This window comes from Odocoileus virginianus, chromosome 4, assembly GCF_023699985.2.
Source record: "Odocoileus virginianus isolate 20LAN1187 ecotype Illinois chromosome 4, Ovbor_1.2, whole genome shotgun sequence".
Classification (NCBI taxonomy): Eukaryota; Metazoa; Chordata; class Mammalia; order Artiodactyla; family Cervidae; genus Odocoileus; species Odocoileus virginianus.
In genome coordinates, this window is record NC_069677.1 from 7251482 (window position 1) to 7272915 (window position 21434).

General features: G+C 42.9%; 1 long non-coding RNA gene and 1 pseudogene across 1 annotated transcript; both read left to right on the plus strand.

Moving 5' to 3' along the window:
- The first annotated feature begins 575 nt into the window (after positions 1-575).
- Positions 576-21433, plus strand: LOC139034713 (uncharacterized). The gene is made up of 3 exons (XR_011487210.1): positions 576-887; positions 14520-14636; positions 16017-21433. It is a non-coding gene; the product is annotated as an uncharacterized lncRNA (long non-coding RNA).
- LOC139034881 (U6 spliceosomal RNA) lies at positions 19179-19279 on the plus strand (annotated as a pseudogene).
- Position 21434: the final 1 nt, after the last annotated feature.

Below are 21434 nucleotides of genomic sequence, written 5' to 3' on the forward strand. Positions count from 1 at the left end.
AAACATATGCTGGGACACTCAACACTCTCATCTCCTTTTTTCCCTTGAGAGCTGGTGCTGGGAACCTAAAGGCTCAGGCTGAAGAGTAAGGTCTGCTGGGAGGGCCTGGTGGAAGGAAGAACCCTGAGAACCTCTCCCAATGGTCCATGCTGCCTGCTCCTGGTCAGCTGGCTGTCCTTAGGCCAGAGCCACAGGTTACACTCCTGTGAGCTGTGCTCAGACCCCTCATTCACAGTCTTTCCCTCTTCCTGTATGCTTGCCTCTCTCTGACACAAACATGCAGTATCAAGTCAAGTAACACTGTCCGGGAAAGTAGCTTCAGACCAAGGAAGAAGTGTTTGAGACCTAAGTTCAAATTAACTTTATCTCAGGGTCTAAAATGCACAGATACATGAAATTTGCTCAGAACTGATTAGACAAAGCAGATGCTAGTAACATTCCTCCCCTTCTCCTGTTTTACAGTGAAGACATCTAAGGAAAAGTAGGGGGCACATAATGAGAGTAAATACGGTAATGTGGTCATTTGCAAGTTCAAGTGCTGGACTTGGGACTTAGGAGTGCCAGATGGAGGCCATTACAGCCTATCTCTGGCCTGGACTGAAATGTGGGTGAGAGACAAGATTGGCTCAGATCCTGGGAAATAATAACCTATGACTATAGTACAGGGAAGAGGAAGCGCTGCCCTGACTGCAGCAGGAGCCGTGGCCATAGCCTCTCACCCAAGTGAAGTGTTCACTCCTGAGGAAAGAAAAAGATCAAGCTAATGCTCCAGTCTTTAACAAGGCAGTTACTTCAGGGATATTGATGTTCTGATTGACCATTTATTCCTGATTGTTCAAAGTGGACCTCAAAGGGGAAATCGGAGCAAAGAAGTCACTACCTAACAGGTATGGTTTTTTCTCTCTTTTGCTGGTGGCGAATTGCCCCCAGTTCCATATGAAAGAAGCGGGGGAACATAAATGTATCTCAAGTTTGAGGTTCACAATGGGGTGTGTATGTATTGGCTGGCCTTGCTGTTCTCCACATTTCCAGGATGAAAAAAAGCCATGAAGGCCATCACTTAGTATTGTCTCATTAACGATGCTTCCTTATCCTTCACTTGCTGCCTAGAGAAATAATCACAGTGGAAGCCTCAACCACACATGCACCGCCATGAGTCATACATACAATCAGCCCCCTCTCTGTTATACAGTTGGAGTCTCCTGACTCAGAAAATACCAATGTTGGGGACTGCGAGCTTTGGAGCTACCGGAGCCGGGAGCACCCCAGCCCTGGTTCCTCACAGCCTGCTGTGTAAGCGTTGGCAGGCCTTGGAACCAAGGCTGAGACAGAGCAGCATGACCGTCACAGGGCCTCACACCCTCAGAGAGGGGTCCCTTCAAGGCCGGCCCCACCCTGTGGAGCCCTGGGGCAGAGCTGGCTTTGGACCAGTGAGTTTGCTGCCTCTCGTGCCAGGAGAGCCACCTTGTCCCACAGAACGGGGCCTCTCCTCCATGTGCTCAACACCGTCAAGCCCTCTTAACCCCACCTCACAGCCCAGCCTGACTGAGCCTGTGGCCGGAGACTCTGCTTTAAGGCAACTCCACATCTGGGGAGGTTCAGGAGTCACCTCTGAGGCCACCAAATCTTGACTCTGTTGGCAAGCACTATCCTCCCCATTGCCATCCCATGGATAGTTGTGCAACTCTGCTGCTGGGAAGGGTGGTGATCACCACCACGATGGTCATGGTCAATGGACTATCTCCACTGGGATGGGTGTTTCGTCTCTAACAATATGGCCATAGCCTAAAATATTCTAAGCAAGGCCACAGAGGCTACTGCTTATTTAATTAGTTGGTTAATAAGAAAGATTATTTTTATATAAATATTCAAATTTTAGTGCATTTAAATATTTATTTAAAATACATTTTAGTTATGTAATAAACTTAGTCTAAACAAGGAATTGGCAGACTATGACTCACTGGTGAAATGTGAGCCATGTTTTTATAAATAAAGTTTAATGAGAATGCAGCTGTGCTCATTCATTATGTGGCATTAGCTATAACTGACTTTGCCCTATAACAGCAGAACTGAGTAGTTACAAAAGAGCTGGTGTAGCCACCAAGGCCTGAAGTATTAGCTGCCTGGCCTTTTACAGAAAAGGTTTGCCAATTCCTAGTCTCAAAATATTAACTTGTCTCTCAATTATTATGGAATGAACCTAGTAGACTAACTGACTAAACCATGGTTAGTAATAGCTTGTAAAAAATTACAAATGCAATAAATGATACACACTTCTTGTGAAATGAAAAACTCTCTGTTAGCCATAGATGAAGCAAAATTCTGTTAGCCATCCTGCTGGTGCAGATCCCCTGTTCCTCCAAAAGTAACTGATCAGTTTGGTGTGCTTACTGCCGATGGTCTCCTTTGCATTCACACATACATATATGCCCTAACAGGATATATTCATTGTCTTATTATTCTCCTCGATATTCCACTCATATTTTCCCTCCCCATATTCCATATGGAGACTTTCCATATCTACGTATAGCTTCATCTCATCAATTTTAACTGCTACACACTTTTGCAGAGTACAATTCTTTCATTTAGCCATTTCCTTTTTGATAAATATTTTAGCTGTTTCCAACTTTTTACTCTTACCAACAATACTACAGTGACTTTTCCTGTTTACATCTCATGCCCACCTTCAAGTGTTTCCCTATAGGAGCTACTGAGAAGTAGAATTACTCCATCATAGAATACGTGCATTTTAATCTTTAAGACTGTCAGATGGCCCTCCACAGTGCCTGTATCATTTTATAGTCCCTCCAGCTGAGAACAACAGTTATTATTCCTCTACACCCTGATGCTTGCTACTTATTAAACATCTGATTACTTTCCCGACTGGATAAGTGAGAAAAGTAGCTCATTTAAAAAATGTTTACATTTCCGTGATTACTATTAGCTTGCCAGACTGGCAAGTACTACAAACTAGATGGCTTCAGTTCAGTTCAGTCGCTCAGTCGTCTCCAACTCTTTGCAACCCCATGAACTGCAGCACGCCATGCCTCCCTGTCCATCACCAACTCCCGGAGACCACCCAAACCCATGTCCATCAAGTCGATGATGCCATCCAACCATCTCATCCTCTGTCGTCCCCTTCTCCTCCTGCCCTCAATCTTTCACAGCATCAGGGTCTTTTCAAATGAGTCAGCTCTTCGCATCAAGTGGCCAAAGTATTGAAGTTTCAGCTTCAACATCTGTCCTTCCAATGAACACCCAGGATTGATCTTCTTTAGGATGGACTGATTGGATCTCCTTGCAGTCCAAGGGACTCTCAGGAGTCTTCTCCAACACTACAGTTCAAAAGCATCAATTCTTTGGCGCTCAGCTTTCTTCACAATCCAACTCTCACATCCATACATGACCACTGGATAAACCATAGCCTTGACTAGATGGGCCTTTGTCAGCAAAGTAATGTCTCTGCTTTTTAATATGCTAACTAGGTTGGTCATAACTTTCCTGCCAAGGAGTAAGTGCCTTTTAATTTCATGGCTGCAATCACCATCTGCAGTGATTTTGGAGCCCAGAAAAATAAAGTCAGCCACTGTTTCCACTGTTTCCCCATCTATCTGCCATGAAGTGATGGGACCGGATGCCATGATTTTAGTTTTCTGAATATTGAGCTTTAAGCCAACTTTTCCACTCTCCTCTTTCACCTTCATCAAGAGGCTCTTTAGTCTTCTTCACTTTCTGCTATCAGGGTGGTGTCATCTGCATATCTGAGGTTATTGATATTTCTCCCAGCAATCTTGATTCCAGCTTGTGCTTCCTCCAGCCCAGCATTTCTCATGATGTACTCTGCATATAAGTTAAATAAGCAGGGTGACAATATACAGCCTTGACATACTCCTTTTCCTATTTGGAACCAGTCTGTTGTTCCATGTCCAGTTCTAACTGTTGCTTCCTGACCTGCATACAGGTTTCTTAAGAGACAGGGTCAGGTGGTCTGGTATGCCCATCTCTTTCAGAATTATCCACAGTTTGATCCACACAGTCAAAGGCTTTGGCATAGTCAATAAAGCAGAAATGGCTTACAGTAAAGAAATTTATTTTCTCACATAAAGGGCAGAAAGTCCAAGATTAAGATGTCTGCAGGTTTGGTTTCTCCTGAGGCTTCTTTCCTTGGCTCACTGATGGCGCCTTCCTCTGTGAGTCCATTCCTGGTGTCTCTCTGTGTCCACGTTCCTCTTCTTAGAAGGAGACATCATATTGCATTAGGGCTCACCCTAACAACCAGACTTGAGCTTAATCCACTGTCTAAAGACTCTGTCTCCAAATACAGTCTGAGGTCTTCGGGGACACAAATCAACCCATAACAATCAGTGAGGCTGGGCATTTTTAAAAAAAATAACTCTTCACCATTCTATTTCCCTCTTAATTGTCCATTCTTTAACTCATTTTATATTGGTCCATCTTTTCCCACTCATTTGTAGGAGTCTAATATTTATTCTTGATGATAACCCTTTGGTATATACACAGTACTCCAAAATTGTCACTTGTGTTTTTAACTTTCTCCATGTTTTTAGTCAACAGAAGTATCTACTAATATATTTTTTTGCTATTATTATTTTGATATAGGTCTTTTTATTGATTTTCTCCTTTATGGACTATGCACTTTAGTTCTTATATAAGAAAGCCTTTCAACAGCCAAGATTATATCAATATTTTGCCACACTTTTATCATTTAAGAAATAGGTCTTTAGTCTATCTGGAATTTATTTCTATTAATTATTTCAATTGCATTTATTGAAAAGTCTGTCTTCATTCATCTGAAATGTAAACCTCTGTCACATACTAAGTTCTCTATTTTACATGTCTATCCTTGGATTCTATATTATTTTGTATCTATTTCCCATTCCTGAGCCAATTTCCATTAAAGGTTTATTGTTTCTAATTGATTTCTTTCCACTAAAATCTGTTTTGTTTAGATATTTTATGATGTTTCATCTTGTCACCTCATTGAATTCTCTTTATTGTTGTAAAAGTTGATCTGCTGATTCCTTTGGAATTTCTGGGTAGACTTATTAAACCTATGTAACAAGAGTTTTGTTCTTTCTAATTTTTACACAGTGTTTTGTGTTTTTGGTTTCTTCCTGGTCTTACTGCCTTCATGGCCTTCTAGCACAGTGCTTAGTTAGAGCCATGGCAGAGGACAGTCACAGGGCTGATGTATACAGTTGTCTATGTTGTATATGAGACAATTCTAGGAGTACCATTTGCACTTAGATGTCTTAATTGCTTTTGTCATGTTCCTGATTTTAATTCATTGTTATTTCTTACTGTGAACTTATATTTCTTGGAGACATCTCTGCAGGATTCTTTGGGCTGGGGTTGTGCCTTGGTCACAACCTGGGAATAACACAGGAGTGTGTGTGGGACTCTTTCTTGCACACTGGGGCCTTTTGATCTGAAGAGGGTTGGGAAGAATTGTCTGCCACTTGATACCTGCTCATCTTCCTGAACTTCTGTGAAACATCGAAATAACAAACTGAATACCCAACTGATAGTTAAGATGAGGAGACACGGCTAAACCTTTCGTGTAATATATGAAACAATTCTCCCAGGTCTCTATGAATTCCAAACAAAGAGCCAAACCATAAAACTACAGGCAATAAGAGCTCTTCACATGCATGTTTAAGAGGCAGGCAGTTAAATCAGAGGTCAGTGCACCTTGTTAAATATTGGAAGAGGGTAGAGGTGTACTTTTGACTTGGGCTGATCCAAGTCGAGGAATCAACCTTTTGACCTCTTTGATAACTGTGTCCCAGGAAGCACAAAGGCCAAATTTCATTTATGGCCACCTAGAGATAGAAGCTGGCCTCTCATAGTTAAATTCATACAAGGTGATTTTTGCTGAGTTTCCTCTGGGTATCTATACCCTGCCAGGGCCAAGGAGGGGGAGTCTTTTGTTCAGAGTATTTGATTCATTTGAAAAAAAATTGTAAATATATGATCTCATTTTATCTGCGTGAGTTTTGTGACAAAAATTTAACTTACATATTGTACCTATTTGCGCTATAGAAATAATCAGAAAACAGGGGAAAGAAAGGCGTATAACTTACTACCTTTGTGACCTTGAACACACTTCAAAGCTCCAATTTCCTCATTTGTTAAAAAGATAATACAACCTGCGCCGCCCTGCTCAACTGGGGATAAGTCCTGCTCTGCCCACCTCAGCATCTCCACGTGAGATAATTTTGAAATCATTTGGTAAACAAAAAAACCTGTGTAATGTGAGTTGGTAAGTTTACCAAGCATCTCCCTTCATTGAACAAAACCAAGTTTTTTAAGCTTCGCTATTGACTTCTTAGAAATTCAATTCTTATGTAATTTCCTTTAACCTGTTTTTTTCCCCCTCTTTACCCTTTGGGCACACACACACACACACACACACACACACACACACACACACACTGCAGATATATACATATTATAAAATACACATGTTACATATACAGAAATAAGACATATATACACAAAATATAAAAAATTAATCCTGCTGTTTCTGAGACTTTCTATACCTAAGGACATGATTTTTCTACCATTTTCCCTTTCATTTAGACTCTTTACGGCTTCAACTCCAAAATGCTCACCCTTTCCTTCCCATAATCTCAGTAACTGGGTTTCAAAACTTTTCAACTCTACTCATTTCAAGATTAAATGTATATGTAACTCCTCCCCACACCCTTTTCCTGGGAAGGATCTTACCCCAAAATGTATATTGACTTTAAACAACAATTTATGACGCCAGTCATTTTGCATGTGTTTGCCCATCTCCTCTATTTTCCAGAACGCCAAAGATGTTTTTATTATCTTACCCTCTGCCCACTACTCTGTCAAGTTCTCCATCACATCCTTTTTGTGTCCGGCTGATTTTCCGCCTGGGTGGTTGACTCCGTAGGTCTTTGCTGCTCAGTGTGGATGCAAACCAGCAGCCCCAGGGAGCAGTCAGAAAGGCAGGAAGGAAAAAAAAAAGAAAGGCAGGAAGGGCTCAAGCCCACCCTGATCCGGGGATTGGAATTTGCATTTTAACAAGCTCCTCAGGTGATCTGTATTCCTGGAAAGCTGGAGAACCCGTATCCTAGATGAAAAGCAGGCAGAGGGTTAGCTTAAGCAGTGGGGCTTCTGAAGCGGCCCTGGAGAGAAGGGGCACAACAACTTTAATGCCTTGAAGAGACTAAAATTGGTTTAAAAACTAAGGCCATCCAGGGCCAAATGCAGCCTAACTGACCTGGGTACCTGTTTATCCCTGACTGAAGAGCTTTTAACCGATGTTGGTGCTTTCCGTTTTGCTGCTTCTCTGCCTCTAGCTTTAGCCTCCTCACAGCCCTTCCTGGCTGTCCACCTCCTCTGTGCGCCTGAGGTCTGTGAGCACCCACGCTGGCCCAGTATTTGGCTTTTCTCTCTCTTCTCTGAAATAGAGTGTAATCACTTTTAAAAACATATATTTATTTAGCTGTGTCAGGTCTTATTTGCAGCCTGTGGGATCTTTAGTTGCAGGAAGCAAACTCTTAGTTGCAGCATGTGGGATCTAGTTTCCCCAACCAGGGATCAAACCAGGGCCCCTGCATTGGGAGAGCAAAGTCTTAGCCACTGACCAGGGGAGATGCTTGGCTTCTCTTTTCACATTCTCTAAATATTTGATCAACAACTGTTTAGTGACAGGTGATTTTTTAAAACTGTGTACAATATACTTAGTATTCACCTACCATCTTAACATTCAAGTCTATGGTTTGATAATGTTAGGTGTATTTATATTATGCAATCATTCTCCAGAATATTTTCATCCTATAAAACTGAAATTCTATACTCACTAAACAACAACGTGCCTTTCCCTTCTTCCCACAGCCCCTGGCAACCACCATCCTACTTATTTTAACTTTATTGACGAAATAATTGCAATATAATTGTGTGAGTTTAAAGTGTACAATGTGACAATTTGATATACATTTACACTGTAGAGCGATTATCAAGATCAAGATAATTAACACATCTGACCCCTCACAGAGTGAACAAAGTTAACTCCTGTGTGTGTGGTAAGAATGCTTAAGACATGCTCTCAGCAACTTTCAAATAATACAGTGTTACTAACTAGAGTCACCACACTGTACACTGCCACCATTCCACTTCCTGTTTCTATGAGTTTGATTACCCTAGGTACATCATGTAAGTCAAATCATACAGTATTTGTCCTTTTGACTGGCTTATTTCACTTAGCATAATGTTCTTAAGTTTCATTCATGTTGTAATATGTGTCAGAATTACCCTCCTTTTCAAGACTGAAAATATTTCATTATGTATATATCATATTTTGTTTATCCATTTATCTATTTATGGATATTTTTGTTGCTTCTGCCTGTTGACTGTTGTGAATAATGCTGTTATGAACAAGAGTGTGCAAATATCTCAAGACCCTGCTTTCAGTACAGAAGTAAAATTGCTCAATCTTTGGCAATCCTGTTTGTAATTTTCTGAGGAATTTCCATACTGTTTTCCATAGTGCCTGCACCATTTTATATTCCAACTAGCAATACACAAGAGTTCTAATTTCTCCACATCCTTTCCATCCCTTGTTATTCTGTTTTTGTGATAGCATCCATTCTGCCTGTAAGATAGGATATAAAATGAAGTCTCATTGTGACTCTGATTTGCCTTTCCCTAGTGATTAGTAATATGAGCATCTTTTCACATGTCTGTGGACATGCACTTTACAGTCAAAGTATGTCATTTATTCTGCACAGTTTTCCACCCAGATGACTCTTTGAAAAGTAAAATGTTTAAATAATAAAATAGTCCACTCATTCCATGTAAACAACCCTCCACCACACATGACTCCGTTTCTGATTCCGTATGCCTCCAGGTGGTTGGGTGAAGTGGCCCTGCGTATAGGCACATGAGTGCTCCTGACCACTCCACAGAGACTAGTCGGCACTGTTAAGGAGGCTTTTTTTAAATGTTTTTTTTTTTCCTCTCGTGGTAGAAGTCACATAGTATAAAACACACTATCTGAACCATGTTTAACTGTGCAGTTCAGGGTCACTAAGTACATTCGCATCGTTGTGTACCCTCACCATCACCCACCTCTTGACTTTTCACCTTCCTAAACCGAAACTCTCTCCTCATTAAACATTAACTTCCCATCCCCACTCCCTGCCTCCCAGCCCCTGGCATCTACCAGTGTACTTTCTAATTCTATGAATTTGACTATTCTAGGTACCTTGTGTAAGTGGAATCAAATAGGATTTATCTGCATCTAATGTATGCAGATGACACCACCCTTATGGCAGAAAGTGAAGAGGAACTAAAAAGCCTCTTGATGAAAGTGAAAGAGAATGAAAAAGTTGGCTTAAAGCTCAACATTCAGAAAACTAAGATCATGGCATCCGGTCCCATCACTTCATGGCAAATAGATGGGGAAACAGTGGCTGACCTTATTTTCCTGGGCTCCAAAATCACTGCAGATGGTGGTTGCAGCTGTGAAATTAAAAGACACTTACTCCTTGGAAGGAAAGTTATGACCAACCTAGTTAGCATATTAAAAAGCAGAGACATTACTTTGCCAACAAAGGTCCGTCTAGTCAAGGCTATGGTTTTTCCAGTGGTCAGGTATGGATGTGAGAGTTGGACTGTAAACAAAGCTGAGCACCAAAGAATTGATGCTTTTGAACTGTGGTGTTGGAGAAGACTCCTGAGAGTCCCTTGGACTGCAAGGAGATCCAATCAGTCCATCCTAAAGAAGATCAGTCCTGGGTGTTCATTGGAAGGACTGATGTTGAAGCTGAAACTTCAATACTCTGGCCACCTGATGCGAAGAGTTGACTCATTTGAAAAGACCCTGATGCTGGGAGAGATTGAGGGCAGGAGGAGAAGGGGACGACAGAGGATGAGATGATTGGATGGCATCACCAGCTCAATGGACATGAGTCTGAGTAATCTCTGGGAGTTTGTGATGGACAGGGAGGCCTGGCGTGCTGCGATTCATGGGATCGCAAAGAGTCAGACACGACTGAGTGACTGAACTGAACTGAACTGAATGTATGTTGGAATTCATCTTTAAGGTTAACTAAATATGTGTTTTAAATCTGCACCTCAGGGTGAGGACTACCTTGGTAGGAAAGAGAACAGTTTATGGCTTACCTCATTACCAATCTATTCCAACAACAGTATAGTATTCTTGGAATCTGGTGGCCCCCTAGGCAACAGCCCAGACGTCAGGCCCTTTAATTTGGCCTCGTCTGTGTTTCTGACATTCAGATTCACCAGGAAAGGATCTGAACAGGTCAATAGATCCCATGCCACTGGAGAGAGCAATTACGCCATCACCCACAGGCCCAGGAAGCTGATGGACCCCTGGTAGGCACCTGGACCTGGTCCAACCAGGAGCCCCTGTGAGGGCAGTGTGGGTGGGACAGGCCTACCTAGCCTCATCCTCCTCCAGCAGGGTCAGACTGGCAAGTTTATGAGTCTCTTTCACAAGGACAGAGACAGGAGGCTTTGAACATGCGAAGGTAACACTGTTTAACCCCTCGTGTAACTGTGTCACAAACACTGGCGTTTTATCTGACATGTCCTGTCTTTTTCTAATGCGAGGGGAGGGAAAAGTAGCACTTTTTCCTAACAAAAGCCTTCTTTGATCTCATGCATTTCAAAATCCCAGATCTCACTGTAACTCTCACTTGCTGCCAACCCATTCTTCCCCAGTGGAAGCCAACTCCTCCCACCTCAGAACTGCTAGAAGGAAGTGTGCATGCTAAGTACCTTTAGTTGTGTCCAACTCTTTGCGACCCCATGGACTGTAGCCCGCCAGGCTCCTCTCTCCATGGGATTCTCAAGGCAAGAATACTGGAATGGGTTGCCATGCCGTCCTCCAGGGAATCTTCCTGACTCAGGGATTGAACCTGTGTCTCTTATGTCTCCTGCATTGGCAGTTAGGTTCTTTACCACTAGCACCAGCTAGGAAGCTTGCCAGAAGGAAGAGTGCCACTCAAGCAAGATAAAGGGTTAACAGTGCAGCAGGGAAGCAGGCAGGTCGACCACAGGCCAGGCCGTCCCTCCCTGCCTGATGCCTGATCCATAGAAGGGGCCTCTCTGAGACCCCTTGTTTTGACACTTTTGTCAAGGTGTTCAGGCCTGACAACAGCATCAGAATGGAACACAGAGAGACTGGGCAGTCAAGGCTTCATTGGTCTGAGGTGTAAGCTCCCCTGGAGACTGCAACAGGCTATGTGGCTTAGTTTTATAGGGTGTATGTGTGTGTGTGTGTTTTGTATATATATATATGTATATATATATATATGTAATTTTACAGGTTTTTTATTTTATGTATATATATTATATATATATATATATAAAAAATACATATAAACATGTAGTTTTATAGGTACAACAGAACCAGAGCAGAGGTGGATTTTAGCTAATGAGGCTTAGGTTTCTGGGCCTTCATTTACATGTACTCTTCCCCACATCATATGCTTTTGTAACATTTTCAAAAGTAAGACACTAATCACAGTTGTTTTAGATGCTTTCTACTCACCATCACATTTTCCCTGAAGCTGAGTGGGGATGGAATGGCCCTGGGCGTGTCTGGGCCCCGGCTGCGGGCGATGGTTTGGGGACACATACAGCGTGGGCACACATCTGCAGTTATGGACGCAGGGCAGAGTTACTGCTAGCTACCCGGTGTGGATGCAGTTCCAGGAAGGCCCCTCTGCCTGCTCGGCCACCGTGCTGACAGGAAAGCACAGGGCCTGACTGTCACCGCATTACTGCGCCCTGTGGCGTCCAGCACAGGCTAGAGGAGGGGACAGAGGTCTGAAATGTGCGAAGGCAGAACTTAACTGACAGAGAATTCCTCCAAATACAAAACTTCCATGAAATTTATCTTGATAGAGGTTTTCTTAAGTTGACAACAACCCTTGACTTAGTTGTGAAGATGAAACTTTTCTCTATTAAAAAGCAAATTTTGATCACCAATGCTAGAGGAATGATCTTTCTACTCTTTATATTTAAAATGACATTACAAAATCATTGTTTTACAAGGAATATAATTCACTCTCTATTGCTGTTGAGTAACACCCGAAACTGGTGGCTTAAACAATACAAAATGAACTTACGGTTCTGGATGTTCGAAGTCCAAAATCACTGCCACTGAGCTAAAATCCAGGTGTTGCCAGACTGGTTCCTTCAGGCAAGGCCTCCCTTGTCTCTTCTAGATGCCAGCCACACTCTTGGTCTCTCCTTCCATCTTCAAAGCCGGCAGCACTGACCTCTTTTCCATCATCACATCTCTTTCTTTGAATAAACCCAAGAAAGTCTTTTGAGGACTCAGGTGATTAGACAGAGCCCACCTGGGCAATTCCCCATCTCAAGGTCTGTACCCTCAATCACAGCCGCAGAGACCCTTGTGCCATGTAAGGAAACATATTCACGTGTTCCAGGGATCAGGACACAGATATCTTTGGGTCGTTATTCTGTCTCCCACAAGGAGACAATCAAAGATACCATAAAGGAGTGTCAGACAATTAATTAAAATGTTACGCTATCTTTCCGGACTTCATGATGTTTGCTACTATCCTTTTTAATATTTGTAATTTATTGTGATTTCTCTTCTCATTCTTTCTCACAAATACATATTCTCTTGATACCTAACTACACATCTGCAACTCTGCATTCTGCTTTATAAAGAAAACTCCCACAATTGTATAAACCTCAGACCCCACAGAAGCTGACTCCTGGTACCTCTACTCACCCACTGATTTAAATGACAACTTGATGAAATCTCTCCCACTGCCAGCTGGAGAGTGTCTACAGCTGGCCAGAGTGGGTGACCCGTGGGCTCACGGGCCAGCAGGAAGGCCAGGGAGTGCCACATGGGGCTGACCGGTGTCTTAGAGTGACTCTCCTTCCACCTGTGCCCTGGAGAGTCACCTCCCGAAGCAGATGCAGCATGTGGACACTCCCCAAGACCGGGGTCCCCAGCTTCCAGGATTTGAGGTGATCTGAGGAGGAGCTGATACAGTAATAATAGAAACCAAGTGCCCAATGAATGTAATGCACTTGAATCACCCGGAAACCATCCCCTCCACCTCACCCCCCACCCCCCGACCCCTGGTCCTTGGGAAAACTGCCTTTCATGAAAGCGAACCCTGGCACCAAAAGGTTGGGAACCGCTGCCCTAAGCGTTGCCCAGAATGACAGGCAGGGCTGGGGGGTGAGGAGAGAGTGGGCCAGGCACAGAAGGACTCAAGGGCCTCTGAACTGCTACCATGGGAACAGCGTAAATCTCCTGCTTGGCAAATGTTAGGATTCTCCTGAGTTCAGAGTTAGCTATTTCTCCCTTGTTATGGCTACAACACTGCAGTCGGTCTGATTTCCTCTCTGGGGTTCTTCCTGGGGCTCAGCATGAACCAGCAGCCCCCATGCCGCTCTCAAGCTCCCTTATGAAAAGCACCGGTCACCGGCAGTTTCTCTTCTGCTGCCGTTCATCTGCCCTCCTGCCCTCCTCATCTCCTGACCTGCCTCCACTCCTCCACTGGTGCAATGCTCGCAGCTGGGACCCTCACTCTGGCTTCAGTTTCTTTCACTCCGCTCTTGACCCTTTCCAAACCACAGTCCCCCATTCTCACTTCCTCGGTGATTATTCTTTGTGTTTATCAAGCACATTCCAACACCCTGACGAGGGCTCGTCTCCCCCTCTAGTGAGAATTACTCCTTCTTGTACATCTCTGCTAAACTTCAAAACCCTGGACCTCCTACTGGGCATTTTTCTTGTTCATCAAGATGACCAAGGCCCACATCAATACCTTATTTCTGGCCTGCTGGCCCAGATATAGCCACAGCACTGCTCACATCGTCTCCATGTGACTCCAAACGTCACTAGCTGATGGCTTCCCACCTTCCTACTCCCCCCCAGGCAGTCTTCCCAGCACCTTCTAGTCCTTCCCTTTCACACTTTCCTTCTGCAGCTGAGGAGCATTTATGTCATATTTTTTCCTCGTGTTTTCTAATCTGGAGTCATGATCAGCCACCTCTCCTGTATCACTGGCCATCTCAGATCATTTTAACATTGGAGCTGGGGGGTGCTGCATCTCACAGCTTAACCCCGAGGATCAGGAAATCCCAGGTCCTGAAGCAGAGTCTCAATTAGCCTAATTTCAGAACCTGAAATTGCTGGGTACTCTCACAGCACCAGCTCCCTTTGTGAGCCTCCTGTAACCCATCGTCCTTGTCTGTTGGTCCCAGCTCAGCCCGGATTCCATCCAGGTCCCATCCTCGAGGCTGCCTCTGCGGTCCTCTCCTGGCTCCCCTGTCCCCCACAAGCCCTGTGCTACTTCCCTCACTCCCACTCCAGGGATGCTGGCTCCTTCTACGGCAGAAAAAAGTCTTGTGTTCTTTAGGATGTCCCCCCGTATCCCCTGGTTTCTGGACACACCACTCTCCTTCCTTTCTCACCAAATTCAAATTGTCTCCCTGAACAGCCTGCTCTCCACGCCGGGGGTCCCTCTGGGCTGGCTTCTGAGTGACAAGCGTCTCCACAGTTCCTCCTTCACTTCTCTCCCTGCTGGATCAGCCTGTGGATAGACACAGATCAGCTGGTAACATCCCCAGAACAGCACGCTTTTCTGTTCCTTTTCATTCTTGCCAAAGGTAGACCTTTTCCGTTTTATTTATGAGGCTCCCGAGCACCAAACAAGTGAGCTGAGTAGAGAAAATGAGTCAAAGGTCAGTGGCAGGGGCTAGGCCATCTTGACAATGAGAGCGGGACAGTACCTGCTGCATCTTGTACCCCAGGGAGCAAAATCCAAAGTCCTCTGACCTTCAGATGTGGGACAGGTGGGTCCTATTTGGTTACGGTTAGTCATCCCCATGTGTAGACCCATGTATGTCATTCCCTTCTTCCTAATTTAGCAGTGGCCTGCAGACCTTAGCAAATGAAGTAGCTGTATTGTTTACATCAGTCTGGTCAGGCCATGCTCCACGCATCGAGGACTGAGCCTTCAGCAATCTCAACGATTTCTTAGGCAGCACACTGTGAAACCAGTCTGAATGTGCAGACCACCCCAAAGCTCTCCAAAGATCCCTCACCAAAGATCCCTGGTTTTTCAAAAACCAAAGATCCCTGGTTTTTCTAAGGGCTTAATTAAGACCCTGGTGGGTGAGAAAAAAAAAGAAAAGACTCTAACAATATATAATGACAAAAATATTAATACAAAGGCTGAGAACCAATGAGTCTGCAGAAAATGAGCAACATCAACCCTGGAAAAAATGCAGGTGCTTTTAGTGGTATGGCCATCTGCTCATGTGAACCTCTGCTTAGAAAGTGAAGGATCTGGAATACAGATGGAGCTTCCCTGGAACTGGTCAAGAGCCAGTGGGTGAACACATGCTCCTCTGACCATGAGAGGGAGGACCCACAGCTCTCCAGAGGGTGCGGGACCAGAAGCCTCTGGATGTGGCTGGAGTGGCAGCAAAGTTCCTTGGTCCCTTCTGCTATAATCAGCATTGAGATGGCAAGATCTGAGGATCTCAGGGAATCACCTTCTGCCCAAGAACAGAGAGCTACCTCAAAGGGATTACATGACACGGAGGACCTGCCTAGGAACAAGTCTGCACAGAAAGTGGGTTTAACAAATGGCTCACCTGTTCAGAAACACACCTTGTGAAGGATGCAGCAGGATGCTGAATTAAGAACACAGGCTCTGGAGTCAGGCTGACCTGGGTTCAAATTCTGGCTCCACCTCCTTCTAGCTAAGCAATGTCAACTCATCACTCACTAAGAGTAGGTGAGGACATGTGCACTCAGGGCAGCAAGCTCCAGTCATGTATAATTTATTAATTTATTCAGTAAGTTATTGATGGCCTTTCCTTGCTGAGAATTTAATTTATCCCTTCTTTAGTATATTCAGCCTAAATACTGCATTTTACAATTAATTATTTTTTGCAAAGACCTCACTAAAGGAGTATTTTACTTTCAGAGAATACAAGAGTTGATCATTTCAATCCTCTGCTAGAGTTCACACTTTCACAGGCAGCGAGGAGCAGGTGCAAACCTCAGAGTAAGTACAGCTAGACTGGATGGAAACTGCACAGATAACTGGCCTTATTAAACTCAGATGAAAGAGAGATGTGGCTGGTGCATACCATCACCTAGTCGCTGTCATTTTCCTGTCCACACAGTGTCATTCTGTAAGGAGGACTGACGTAAGAGTGGAATAGGAAGTTTGGGGGTGTCAGCTGGCACCCTGTCCACCCCAGTTCAGATCTACATCTAACAAAGCTCCAGGAGACCTGCTTCCATAATCTCTTGCCAAGTGACAAACCTCCCCCAAACTTACCAATTAAACCAACCACCATTTCACTTTCTGTCGTGCTACTGTGCTTTGACGGGGCTCTGCTGGGAGTTCTTCCACTCTACGTGACACAGGTGGACATTAAGCTGTGCTGGGACATCTGAGACTGCTCACTCACATGCCCAGAGCCTGAAGGGGACAGCTGGCAGGAGGGGTGGGGACAGCTGGCAGGAGGGGCAATGGGCCCTCATCATCCGGGTCATCCCAGATGGTCATCCCTCTTCACGTGGACTCAGTGTGTGGCAGCAGGGTAGACAAACTTTCTCACATGGTGGTTAAAGCTCTCCAAAGGCAAAACCAGAGGCAGCCAGACCTTCCTATGACTTAGGCCCAGAACTGGCACTGTGTCACTTCCTCATATTCTTATTGGTTTAAGCAAGTCACAGACCATCCCTGGTTCGTCCTGAGAGGGACTATACCAGGGTATGAAAGTGAGAGGTGTGTTTTATTGGGGACCATCTTTGGAGAACACCTGTTACAGGTGCTCTAAACAGGGCTTTATGAGAATATGAGAGAATGAACTACAGAATATACTAGATCTCCTTATTTAACTTGGGTCAAACAAAGCAAAAGTTACACCAAAAGTACTATGGAGTGAGATCCTGGTGTTAATTCTAATGTCACCTCATTAGGGAATTGGGGAATGCAGTAATCAGACACAGATTAAGTGTATCTCTCTCCTCTGTCCTTTTGGAAACATTTCTTTCATCCTCTTGATGTGTATCTACTGAGCTTCTGTTGTGACACATGCATTGTCCCCTTCTTGGGAAGGGCATTTATACCAATGGCTGAGGGACAGCCACCTCAGTCTCCTGCTGTCCAAAGGTGCTAATTTATGTGCAGGATGCCTGCCACAGTCTCCACCGCCCCAAGTTCTGTTATGCCTAATGGCTCCTGAATGAAGCTGAAAACCTCCTCCAATATCTTACTTACAAAATTTTCCCTTCCTGTAAAGCTCTTTAATTTGGGAACACTTTTTGCATCTGAGGAGCAGTTAGAGGGTCTCATAGCAGACCCTGGAGTTCTGCCAAAAGAGTGACTTTCAGCTTCTGGAGCATCTGAAAAAAGACTAACATAACAGAGGATCTGGTGTGTGGAAGATCCTCAACACGTTTGCTGTTGTGATAACTGTTTTGATGACTAAATGAGTTATCTTTTGCAAAGGACCTAGAGTTATCTTTTGCAAAGGACCTAGAGCACTGAGTTTCAAGAATTCTTAGTAATGATTTTAGTATCTTTCTGCCTCATCTCTTTAAAAAATTATGTATGTATATGTGTTTATCGAGGTATAACTGACATAAGTTTACACTAGTTTCAGATGTAGAATGTAATAATTCTGTACTTATACATATTGTGAAATGATCACCACAGTCAGTGCAGTTAATATCCATCACCATCCCTTATTCTCTAGTACTAATCCTGAACCTTAGGTAGCCCCAGGTACCTGTTGAAACCATTTGTCTCTTTTAATGAGAATGTTTAATATACAGTACACCCCCTGAACAACATGGGGGTTAGGGGCACTGACCTGCACAGTCAAAAATCCGTTTATAACTTTAGACTCCCCCACAACTGCATTACTGAGTCTGCTGTTGACTAGAAGACTTAACAATAACAACAGTCAATTAACACATGTTTTATATGTTATATGTATCAGTCTTACAATAAAGTATCTCACAATAATGTAGACTAAAGAAAAGAAAATGTTATTAATAAAACCACAAGAGAAAATAAATTTATGGCACTATACTATATGGATACTGTAAGTTCCCATCATCTGCTTACAAGATGAATTATTGATCAGTACCTACATCATTATGATATAGATGTTATACATATTACTAACAGTAGATATAAAAATGAAAAGATAATGTGAAAAAGAAATCATATTTACTTATAGGTATAATGATTCATGCATTGATAAGTAAGAAATAGCAATACAATTGGTTTATGGTAGTCTAATGCAAGTGAAAGGGTTGTTTCACAGAGCCTGGACTATACACTAAATGAATCATCATTTGGTTTTTATGGCAAACATACTATTGAAAACACTGTGACATTAAAAAAAGTACCTATGATGACAAGATACACAATTTTTTCAATTACAAGAGAGGCAAACTGTACGGTAATGTAAACAAAATTATAAAACAGTAAGAAAACTAACACATTATTGATTTTATATTAAATACCTCTCATCTTATGCCTATGTAAGGAAGACTAATATCTACACATTTTTATGTGTTCAGGAGATACCTATAATTTTTTCAATATTTCTAAGCTATGTGGTTCATCTTAAGAATTTTTCAAATTGCCACACATCTCCAAAAATTTTTCTGTTACATTTACCTAAAAAAATCTCCATACAAGTGGACCACTCAATTCAAACTTGTGCTATTCAAGGATCAACTGCATTTACATTTAATTATCAACATATTTGCTCTTTCCATCATGCTATTTCAGTTTCTCTTCTCTCTATGGTTGGACTTTTCTTTATTCTTCCATTTTTCCCTTTCTACAAGCTTTTAAGCTATGCATTCTATTTCCAGACTTTTAGTGGTTGCCTAGAAGTCTTATGCAGGAGATGCAGGTTCAGTCCCTGGGTTGGGAAGATCCCCTGGAGAAGGGAATGGCTACCTGCTCCAGTATTCATGCTTGGAGAATTCCTAGGACAGAGGAGCTTGGTGGGCTACAGTCTACGGAGTCGCAAAGAGTTGGACATGATTGAGTGACTAAAAAAACTTCAGAAATATTAACAGGCACACTTTACTAATTAAAATCTGATTTATTGTGCTTGCTTCGGCAGCACACAAATTGGAACGATACAGAGAAGATTAGCATGGCCCCTGCACAAGGATGACATGCAAATCCATGAAGCGTTCCATATTTTTTGGCAAATAAATTCCCGTTTCTATCCAAAAGGCCAATAAAACATTTTCAATAAAATCTGATTTATTATCTTTCTCATCCCTCAACAATATTGAACCTTAGAAAACTTTCATTGTAATCATCCATCTTCTTTTTAAAAAAAACATGTATTTATTTATTTTAATTGGAGGCTAATTACTTTACAATATTGTAGTGGTTTTGCCATACATTGACATGGATCCGCCACAGGTGTACATGTGTTCCCCATCCTGAACACCCCTCCTACCTCCCTCCCCATCCCATCCCTCTGGGTCATCCCAGTGCACCAGCCCCGAGCACCCTGTCTCATGCATCGAACCTGGATTGGCGATCCTTTTCACATATGATAATATACATGTTTCAATGCCATTCTCCCAAACCATCCCACCCTCGCCCTCTCCCACAGGGTCCAAAAGACTGTTCTATACATCTGTGTCTCTTTTGCTGTCTCATATGTGGGGTTATCGTTACCACCTTTCTAAATTCCATATATATGTGTTAATATATTGTATTGGTGTTTTTCTTTCTGACTTACTTCGCTCTGTATAATGGGCTCCAGTTTCATCCACCTCATTAGAACTGATTCAAATGTATTCTTTTTAATGGCTGAGTAATATTCCATTGTGTATATGTACCTCCATCTTCTGACTTACATGTTTTTGCATATTTTAGTTGTGTTTTGCTTTTCTTTTTAACTTCCAAGCATTGTTATCATTGGTTTATATAGTTGTTTGTTCAGATTTTGTGGTCAATTTTTATTCATTTTACAAATCTGATTGGTCAGTTTCATAGGCTTTTTCTCTTTCTTTGATTGTCAGCCTCTTCTACTATTTATGTAAACTTTCTTTGCTTGATAATTCAGGGGGTCTTTGCAGGTCTAATCCTGTTGTAAGTTGTTTTCACTGTCTCCTGCTCATGGTGCCATGTTAGTTTTTTATTCATGATTATGAGTTTTTGCTCATATTCCTTGAAAATTACTTGTGTGATTCTTTGTGTCGAGGTGGAAGGTGAGTTTCTCTACAGGGTGGAGTGGGGGGTGGGGAGGATTAATTCTGCTTCTTTGGATGTCTGGGAGCACTAACAACCTACAATCACTTTAAATCAAATTCTTTGTGGCTTTTCTGGACACGCAAAGTATACATTTTTTCCTATAAGCCTGTATGAGGTCAGAATTATAATTCAAAAAATCAGAGAAAATTTCCACATACCTGGTCAGTTCAAGTTTCCAGTCAGTCTATTTTATTTGCAGTTTTGAAGGGTCAGGGTCATGGAACAGATTCATTTCTAATTCATTCTTATATGTGAAATGGTCAGCTCTCATCTGTTATGCTGTTAAAAACAGAAATTTGTGTGTTGAAGTTTTACTAGAAGTTTTATTTTGCTTTTAGAAAAAGCAATATCATCTGTAGTGTGGTGGCCTAGAGAGACTTTGGGGAAGAATAGTGAATAGGACAGTTTCCAGTGTCTGCCCACTGTCCTCTATGCCTACTCCCAAGTAGAATTCAAGTCACGCCCTCCAGGGGAAAGTTGCCTGGGGATGACATCTAGAGTACAGCTCTATGAACGGGTACGAGTTCTTTGATTACTCATTTACCCCTCAGCTTGACTGGGGCCTGGGTACTCTCTCTGCGTCATGAGCCTGGCTCCTCTCTCTCTCTTCATCTGCTTATTTACTCAATTGAAAACAGGTTTTCTGCTCAGCCTTTCCAGTTCTCTCTGGGAGTCTGGGCCACAATACACCTGAGGGGCCAGTTATCTGGGTCTCCTCAATTCCAGAACAAGTGTCCTGTCCCATGGACAGCCCCATGTTCAGGCCTGTGACCAGCTCATGGCCTCCTAATCTGAGTCTATCCAAGTATTACTTCTTTGGTCCAACCCAAATACTCCTTTCTTTTTCCTTCTCATTTCTTCCTCTAACTTTTCTCTCTCCCATGTTCTTCGTCCATGTGTTTTACTCCAGGGCCTTATTATTGAACACAAATATCATGGTAACAACTTTCTCTCTAATTCTAGTCCTCTACCCCCATTTCTTCTATGGAAAGTCAGCTCTTGTGTCCACAAAACCAAACATGAGTGATGCACACTGCGGCTGCCTCAGCACACCCTGGCCAGGGTTCTCATTCCCTGTGGTGTTTTCAC